Source organism: Paramisgurnus dabryanus, chromosome 11 (genome assembly GCF_030506205.2).
Source record: "Paramisgurnus dabryanus chromosome 11, PD_genome_1.1, whole genome shotgun sequence".
Classification (NCBI taxonomy): domain Eukaryota; kingdom Metazoa; phylum Chordata; class Actinopteri; order Cypriniformes; family Cobitidae; genus Paramisgurnus; species Paramisgurnus dabryanus.
This window is the reverse complement of record NC_133347.1, coordinates 21,651,100-21,660,633: the sequence shown is the minus strand read 5'-3', so window position 1 is coordinate 21,660,633 and position 9,534 is coordinate 21,651,100. Positions and strand designations below refer to the sequence as shown.

Below are 9,534 nucleotides of genomic sequence, written 5' to 3'. Positions count from 1 at the left end.
TTCTTTCTCAGTATAAGTTAATGTTAGCAGTCGGTCCACATGGTAGGCTAACAATTCCTGACTGTTAAATATATAAAAATATAAAATGTCACCATGTATGATATGAAGCAAACATTACCTTGACACTAAGTTCTCTAAATCTTTGTTTTATTTAAGAATATTGAGCATTCTTGTTTACTTATTGATGCTTATTTAATGTAATTTATTTAAAGTGACATACTTGGGAAAAACATGTCTGGATTATTTTGATATTTTTTTTATTTTGTTATTCTATTTAAGTGTGGTAATGTTTTTCTATTTTGCTATTCTATAAAAGTTTGAACTTTCAAATGTGTAGTGTTTGTTGACTAAAGCTGTGAAGATTTTACTTTCTGCTATTAATATGTTTGGTAATAAAAAGTTAAACTGGTGAAAACAAAACAAAAAAATTCTCAAGGGCATTTTAAAGGATTTATGCTTAGGGCACCAAAATGGCTAGCAGCGGCACTGGGCCCACCACAGAATCAACACTGGCCCCCACAAATAGAATTTTCATGATTCCCATTTACATTTTTATTTCACCATTTAAAACAGCTTAATTCGGCTTAAAATATAATTTGATATATAATACAGATCAAATACAGATACAGATCAAAGAGTAGAAGTGAAACATATTTCAGGTGCCAACACTAGATCAAACTCAAACACAACATGATGACGTCACATATATGCTAATAAGCGGGTGACGTCATCTCCTCAAAATCCTGTGGGAAACACTGTACCGATTTTGCGTAGTTTAATTTTATATGCGTTTTCTCCCCACGTTTTGGTATTAGAATAACAAATATTGCAAACGCCATGTATAATGGTTTGAAAATAAAAAGATATTTTGATGTTAGCAATCTTTATAATTAATACCTTTCTTTTTACACCATTCTAAACATGCTGTGAATATCAACCAATAAACATAAACTGTATGCACCGAATGCATTACATATTTTGTTATTAAATAAGGTGCCTTTCTCTTTCCATTCACATCAAACATATAAATTAATACATGTTTCTCTTGGGAGATTTAACATCTGTGCCTGTTTGCATCTTACAGCTTTATCGAAATCACATAAACCCAGGTTTTCCCCTTATTCTTGTAAAACGCCGCTGATTTGACCCTCAGGCTGTGCCGCGGACCACTACAATCTCACAATCTAGGAGGCTCCAAGCAAGTTTGATTGAATTACAGTCAGCAATACAGTGGACAAGTCCCAAAGGACTACAGCAAATCTAATCACCTGTTTGTGGAAATAAAAAGGCATGACACCACCTGCCATTGTGTGTGGTTTGTGTGTTCAGGTTGGGCTTGGAGGTGAACACAGGTGTAGTCAGCAGTACATAAATGCAATTTTTTTCAAAAGCAATGGGAAGTAACAGGTGTTAAATTGACATCTAGGGATTTGAGAGAAAGAAGGAAAGCGAGTGATAGGATAATAATAAAAAAGTAAACACAAAGAAATGGAGACAGGCCACATACTGTATACTGCAAAAATGGTAGGTTGTATTTAATACATAGTTGGGTCAAATATGAACAACACAATCGTTTTGGTCACTCAACATTGTACGAAGAGAAACAAATCATTAACATCTGCAGTTATCCACAACGGTTTAAGATGCTGTGGGGAGAATACCTCTTAATTGAATGAAAGCTTTGAGAGGTGCATTTTGGGATATAGGAAATATAGGAAAGAAGAATTATATAAGGAGATACACTTCATAAATCACAGAAAGGGTAAAGTTGACCAATGCGGCACCTTAACAATACAAAATTTGTACTTTGCTGTATATGAACACAGCTTACGTCTCCTAAAACTAGATGAAACAATACTGTTTAACAAACAACTGGTTAACCAAATCCCCCAACTAATTAAGCGTTCCCATATATCTAAATGGTACTTGTTCAGATTGGCGTCTTTTCAAGACTTATAAGGCACACCCATTAGCAACACAAGCCACTTCCAAAAACAAATCATGCAGTGGGAATCTACTTTAATTTAACAGATATATGTGCACAGTTTAAAATACTACATTTTTAAATACCTTTTGATGGAAAGGCAGATCTTTCAGCAGGCATCTACCAGGGGCTACATGACCCATGTTACACACTCATTTCGTTTAAACAGATGGATCACAAGCACTAAAATTTTGCCATCTTTCTGGACCTGTGCTAAAAATTCAGACATTGTATTTTAATATTGTGTTTGCTGTTTTTGAATTTCACTGTTTTGTAAATCATATTTTGGTCGGCCCAAAAACAAATTATTAAAGATTGGTTTACAGCGAGCCAAATCTGAGTGGAATTGATAACCGACAGCTCAAGTGTAGACTGAACAGGTGTGTACACTCAACGGACACTTTCACTTTGAGATAAAACAGCTTATTGTTTTGGCTTCAGTGGTTTGATTTAAATCCTGTCAATAACGTTCTCCGCTCTCTACTTGTATTATTTATGCTCGGAGGCTGCAATGGCCCAGCCCTGCTGTATTTTCTGCCTGTAAGTGTTTGTAGTAACCCACTCATTGAACCGGTAAATTGATCTGACAGATGCTGATGCTCTTATATTGTACGCCTTTAAGCAAAGTTTTGGCAGATAGCATCATATTAGGCCCAGGAGCTGGACTGCCAATGAGCAAAGTCTGCAGTCTAACCATCTCTCATGAGTCCGTCTGAGTGCCGCCTTCGGAGGTGTCATAAATCATGTGATTGATTAATTTTATGTTTGTTTGTTCATTTTTTTGAAGAGCAGTGCACCTGTTTTAACCTTCTTGTTTCATTGTATGCGTCAAGTGTTTAAAATATGTATAGCTTATTTGTATCACGTAAATAAACAGTGTGGTGGGGAATTGGTCAAATTTAAATTTTTATTTTTATTACTGAGGGAAGTAAAACTGTCTGAAATTTGTTAGAGACTAAGATTAATCACAAAGGAATTAATCAGCTGTTGGTGAACATTTTATATCAAGTGTCCAAGGACTGGCATTTTCGCCTACGGCAGAAGGAATTCACACAAACTCATAGGTGAGAGAATTGGAAGGCTTTTTGTACACTGTAAAAATATATATTTGATGCCTTTAATTGATGTAATGTGTGTTTTAGCGGCATCTAGAAGTGAGATTGCGAATTGCAATCTGTCTCAAATTCGAAATGCAATGAGAAGCTACGGTAGCTGCCACAGGACAAACGTCGTCTGAGACAACATTGTGATGAAGCACGCTCTGGAGAAGAGTTTATCCATTTAGGGCTACTGTAGAAACATGACAGTGACTTCCATCTAAGGGGACCCGTGGTCTATGTAGATAAAAAAAAATACAGATCATTATATAAGGTCTTTATACACCACTGATAATATAGTTATGTATATTATATTGCATTTCTGTCAAGAGATAAGTACAATCAAATTCACAAGTCATTTCAACTTACTATTTTAAATTTTGACAGTTTTATTGGTCACATATACAACATGGTACAACTTGTAGTGAAACGCTTTTTATGACTCTCTTCACAGAATGCAAAAGACTATATATTAGGAATAAAAGGGAGTATATGAATTAAAAGAGGAATAAGAAAAGGAATATATAGTTATTCAGCTGTTAGGTGTGGATTATCTCAATAGACGATCACTGCAGTTGGGATCTATCGCTGTAAAGCAGTACGCTATCATACTGTGTGTCTTCACATTCAGACTAAGCCATTCAGTGGAAGATAGTTTGTTTTGGTCATATCTCTTTATGTGACCATTTTCAGACACAGGATAGACAGATAAGAGCTGTTTACCATTTAAGAATCAGGACCTCGGTTGGGCTGCTTCTGTAGTGCTGGGGTATTATTATGGACTAGATAATGTCTTGAAAATTGTGTGATGGTAACATAACAAATTGTATCTGTTTAAAGTTAATACATCCCATGTGGCACATATCGATTTTCAGGCTGCAGTCTAAAGCAGAAAATGACAAACAGTAATAGGTATTTCATGGTCTCGCAAGCTTCCATTTTGTTTTGCTCCCAATTTCAGTCTGGTGCTAATGCAAATTCATGTCTCCTGTCTGAACAATTTGTGCATGGAACCGTCAGTTAACTGCTGTAGGCTGTTGAATTCGTGACAACATTGCAGTAGATTTTAAGAAATTACTGACAGAAAAATGGTTAAAATGACAGCCGACCTCGCTGAAGTAATTGAGGGTGATTCTGTCGGCGCTTTTGGTTTGGTTTTCTTTCAGTTAAAAGTGATGTTTGTTTACAGTTTCTATTGATCGTGATAGCAGCCATTCATCAAATGAAAGAAAACATACATCCAGATTGGGTGTCGTACCATTTTTTATAAAGAACAGATTCATGTTCCTGCACTGCAGTGGTCAGGGATGCTACTGTATAGGTGTAGGTTTAGTAAAGTATGTCAAACTTGCTGCATCTTCCACAACCTAGTTTTCTGAACCAACTGATAGGTTGGACATTTTTTCATGTCGGAAAGTGTAAACACTTTCGGTGACCCGAGTTCGAATCCTGCCTTGAGGTCTGTTGCCGATCACGTACAACTCTCCACACAGTACTTTGCTATGCTCTCATTACATACTGTCTATAAAATAAGGGCAAAAATGGCCAAAAAAGTAGGGCTGCACAATAACTCGCATGCGCATCTTGTCAGTAAAGCCAGTTAGTCGTAAATCGCCATCTCCTGCTTTCAGAGGGCGCACCATTTACTACACAAAGTTCACTGACAATTGGGGCATTTGCATTCATTATCCTAGATATATCTCCTGCAAAAATGAATACGATATGGCTTCCCTGGTGAAAAAATAGTATGCTAAATATATTTAATTTTGATATACTTAAGTATACTTGCAGTCACACTAATGACCAGTATACTTAAAGTGTGCTATTGAGTAGTTTATTTAAAGAGTGCTATTTTGGAACAACTAATTTTGTACTTAATATATTTTAGTTGTATATTAATTGTAACAAAGTACAACTTTAAGTGTATTTAGTGTATTTTTGTGTGCTAAAGTGGAACAACTTTAAGTGTATTTAGTACAATTTAAGTACATGACTGTTTTTGTGCTAAATTCATGCTTGATAAGTGGATTTAGAGTGTGTTTTATTTATGTTATGAGTACATTGCAAATGTATTATGAGTGTCTTGCAAACATACAATCAGTATATCTTAAATAGACTGTTTGCGTACATTCTATATATTTTTGGCCAATCCAAAAATTCTAAAAACTGCCCTGGTGAAAAATGAATATGCCAAGTACATTACATTTTGTATACTTTTACATACCTGCAGCTAGATTAGTAATGAGTATACTTCAAGTGCGTTAATAATTAGTTAACTTAAAGAGTGCTATTTTGGGAATAGATTACTTTAGCTGGTAACATAACCAAAATAATTTTTTCCAAATAAATAAAAGCTGATTAAAACAGTCAAAAACAATTCATTTTAAATATATTTAAAATATAGTTTTATTCACAGCATTCAAAGTGTACAGTATTTGCCTAAAAATTGAACAATTACTCATTGAAGAATGTCAAGATGATTGAGTTTACAACGTCTTTCTCTCCCAAATCAACTTTAGTCTGGCAGGTTTTGGTTCAGCCTAAGGAAATCTGAAAAAGAGAGACAATAAGCTCAATTAAAAAGTGTTTAATATTAAAACATTACATTTATTTAAGACTTACTGTATTAAATCTATAGTTTACTGGCAGAGATTGTATAGCAGATATATTTTTACCTAAACTAGAGCTTGACTTAAATGTCATCATATATATTAAGGGGCGGTTTCCCAGACAGGAATTAGACTAGTCCTAGACTAAAATAAATGTAAGAGCTGTCCAAACTGAAAACAACTTGCTCTGACATATCTTAAAATACATCAGTGCCCATTGTTTTACATCGTTATGCACATAAGTAATGTTTTTAGTAAGGCATGTTTGTTAAAACTATCCTAATTAAACTAAGGTCTAGTCCTGGATAAAGCTAATCCCTGTCCGGGAAACCACCCCTAAGAGTTTTCATTATAATGACTTGCCTATATGGGCTGCAAAATCCTCCTTACATAAAATACTTCAGCTCCTAAAGAAAGATTTTATTGTATTAAATTTAAATGTAAAAATTGTCAGAAAGAAAATGCAACAAGCAGACAATTGGGTGTTTCCTGGAAAGGGATTATCTTAAAACAGGACTAGGCCTTAGTTTAATTAAGAAATATAACCAGTTTCAAAAAACATGCCTTAATAAAAACATTACCTGTGTGCATTTTGAGGCAAAACAAAGGACACTGGTGTATTTTTTAAGATATGTCAGTGCAAGTTGTTTTCAGTTTGGACAGCTCTTACATTTATTTTAGTCTAGGACTAGTCTAATCCCTGTCCGGGAAACCGCCTCAATATGTATAACGTTATCTAAACTGAAGCTTGATTTACTACTACGAATGAATTATTATATCTTAAGAGTTTAAAATGACTTACCATTAGCTGCAAAGTCCTCCCTACAAATGTCTTTGAAAAACTTTAGCTTCTGAGGAAAGAATGCAGCATCATTAATACTAAATACAGTTAGGTAAAAGCCTTACAACCTCTAAACAGTCAATAAATGGTTAACTTTCACGCTACATTTAAAAAACAGATTTTCTGACGCTACCTTTTTTCATTAACATATACATACACACCAATACATATATTTAACAAAACAATCGGGTGTACTAATTCGATATAACAGGCTGACAGTGCTATCTTTCAAACCTTTAACATTAGCTATAAGCTAAGCTAAGCTAAGCTACACAGCAGCTTATCACTAATAGCGAGTTAGACACCGCGTTATTGACAACATTTCGCATTCGCAATATGATAGTCTACTGATAAACTTCAGAATGGTCAAACGATAATCAAATATAATTAATTTTAAGATATTTTAACGTACCTTGGGACTGAATCCGTCCGCCTTGAACGACTGGTAAAAATCAAAATACGTGCGTCGTGACGTCATCACACACACGTCAGATGCATTATTCAAATCTCAGAATTCACTTTTCTCTGAAATGCATTTACGAAAACTGTTTAAGTTTTGTACAGCTAAAAGCGGTATGCAATTGACTGAAAAACTACAAAAAAACAAACACTCATATTCCCCTTACGAAAATGAATGTTTTTTTTTTTGTGGTAAAAGTTTAGTAACCATGTTTTTTTGGTGTATTGATTATTATTAGCAAAACCACGGTTATTTTGTGGTAAAACACAGTTAATTGGTTTATCCAATGCTTGACTATAGTGAAGTTAAAGTGTACCTTATGTTAATAGTATATTACAAATGTATCTACAATATAAAATGTAACTGAACATATTGCTCTCTCGTAATTTTAAGCCCACGTTATTTCTCCATAAAATAATATACATTTGTACACCCCATATACTTTCAAAATGTACTTAAAATATACTGTTTCTAAAGAATACTAAATAATGTATTTTAGAAATATACTGTCAGTGCATTATTATAATGATAACTTTAAGCATACCGATAAAGTATACCTAAAATACATTTTAAAATAAGTTTAAATTTAGTATACTTTAAAAATTGCACAAAACTTTAACTTTAAGTATATTTTTCTAAAGTATACTTTTAGAAAATATACTAAAGTATAATTATTTTGAAGTATGTTAAAAGTTTAATTGTAAAAAATACGCGCAAATATGTTGTAAGCATACTTTAAATATGTTTAAAGAAAGTACATTCCTTTGTAAGTATATTTGTAATGTACTATTGCAAAGTTAAATATACTTGAAATACAATAAAGTATATTTGTTTTTCACCAGGGTTGGCTTGTCTTTATTTTTTCATATAAAAAAATGAAGCTATGACTAAACAATAATTCCAACTACTCGCATATATAATTAAGTTTGGACAGTTTACTTATAGTTTAGCGATAAAAAGGAAGGAAAATTGACTCAAAGCAGATGTGAGACCCTCGCTGCCACAGTTGCAGCATTTGCAGTGTTGCTAGATCCCATTGTGAAAAATCCTCTTCAGACGTTGTGTTTTATTTTTTTGCAGTTAAAGTGATACTTTTATAGATTTATAAAGTGAGATTGTGCTGGTTACTGTTAGCGATGTCTCTGATTTATTTCTGAAAGACAAAGTCTGAACTTATTTTTTATTTATGACCTGTTTTATTTGTTTTCGTACTTATATCTGGTAACACAGGGTTTACCAGCATCTAAACAGTAATCGAATGACACATCATTCAGCTTAGGCAGGTTACTGCTGACATGATACTACATTCGGTAAGACATGCAATAATCATCATGATTATGTATGTAAGAAAGATAATTGGAAGAAGGCTATGTTATTTCATTAAGTTTTAGAGTTAGCATTTAACAAAGTCATACTGAAAACATTCATAAGAGCACTAAACAAAGTCTTTGTGCATGTAGCCTAATATTGCTTATTAAAATGATGAATGTAATGCTATAATAAGCATTGTTGCATGTAAATAAACAAATGATCCACTCTCAGTAAACAGTATAATTCTGGTATTTAACACTTTGAGTCTCCTTTCTGGTTTGTTTTGGATGAACTACAGTGATGGACACTGAAATTTTGACAATGGTTTGTGTCTTGACTTTTTGACTCGTTTAGAAGCGTCTCTTGACTGCTTCAGAATGGAAGTCAATGACCATGCACAAACATGTCATTAAAACAACACTTAACGTTCATTTTCAAAACTGTGATACTCACCGAGTGGTTCGTGGTGTTCGTTGATGATTAAAAACAAGTTGTGTAGCGAAATACAGTTTCTGTCATGTTTTATTTGGCATTTTGTTCAAATTCAAGGGCTGCAACCTTATAAGCATGAGACCTTAAAAGGTGAGCACTCGGTCTTGCAAGGTGGAAGCCTCAGAAGTTCGCGAAGAGAACTGAAATGAGACGGTCTAACCTTCGGTGGACCCATAATTGGCGTCACCCGCTGCACGCGCCCACCGCGCCTGTCAGTAGGACACAGCGGACGTTTCTGACTTATTAGAATAAATATGAAATCAGAAAAATATTAATTTATTTTAGAAAATATGACACGTTAAACTATTCAACAGTATATCAAATTAATCAACCTCAAGTCAGCTGCTGTGATGCAATCGGTCTTAAAATACGTCCTTACAAGGTCGCAGCCTTTGAATTGGGACACAGCCACTGTCTATACGCTAGACACCGAGCGTACTTGTATGGCAAAGTGGTTGTCGCCATCAAGTGGTCGGGAGTGTGCTAACGCTTCAGACTCAAATATAGAGCGGAAGTATATACGCGGTTGTGAGGTATCTGAAAAAACAGTTCCGCTATAGCAAATAACACGGATTGAAATCATACATTGCGCCGATATATTTGTTTTTAATCATTAACGAACACCACGAACCACTCAGTGAGTAGCACAGTTTTGAAAATGAACGTTAAGTGTTGTTTTAATGACATGTTTGCGCATGGTCATTGACTTTCATTCTGAAGCAGTCAAGAGACGCTTCTAA

At 34.3% G+C, this 9,534-nt stretch overlaps 1 long non-coding RNA gene across 1 annotated transcript; it reads right to left on the bottom strand.

The window, feature by feature from the left end:
• Window positions 1-5,458: 5,458 nt before the first annotated feature.
• Window positions 5,459-7,320, bottom strand: LOC135729606 (uncharacterized). Its single transcript, XR_010525713.2, has 4 exons — window positions 6,944-7,320; window positions 6,493-6,541; window positions 6,054-6,097; window positions 5,459-5,631 (listed from the first exon to the last, which is right to left on the bottom strand). It is a non-coding gene; the product is annotated as an uncharacterized lncRNA (long non-coding RNA).
• Between the last annotated feature and the right edge of the window lie 2,214 nt (window positions 7,321-9,534).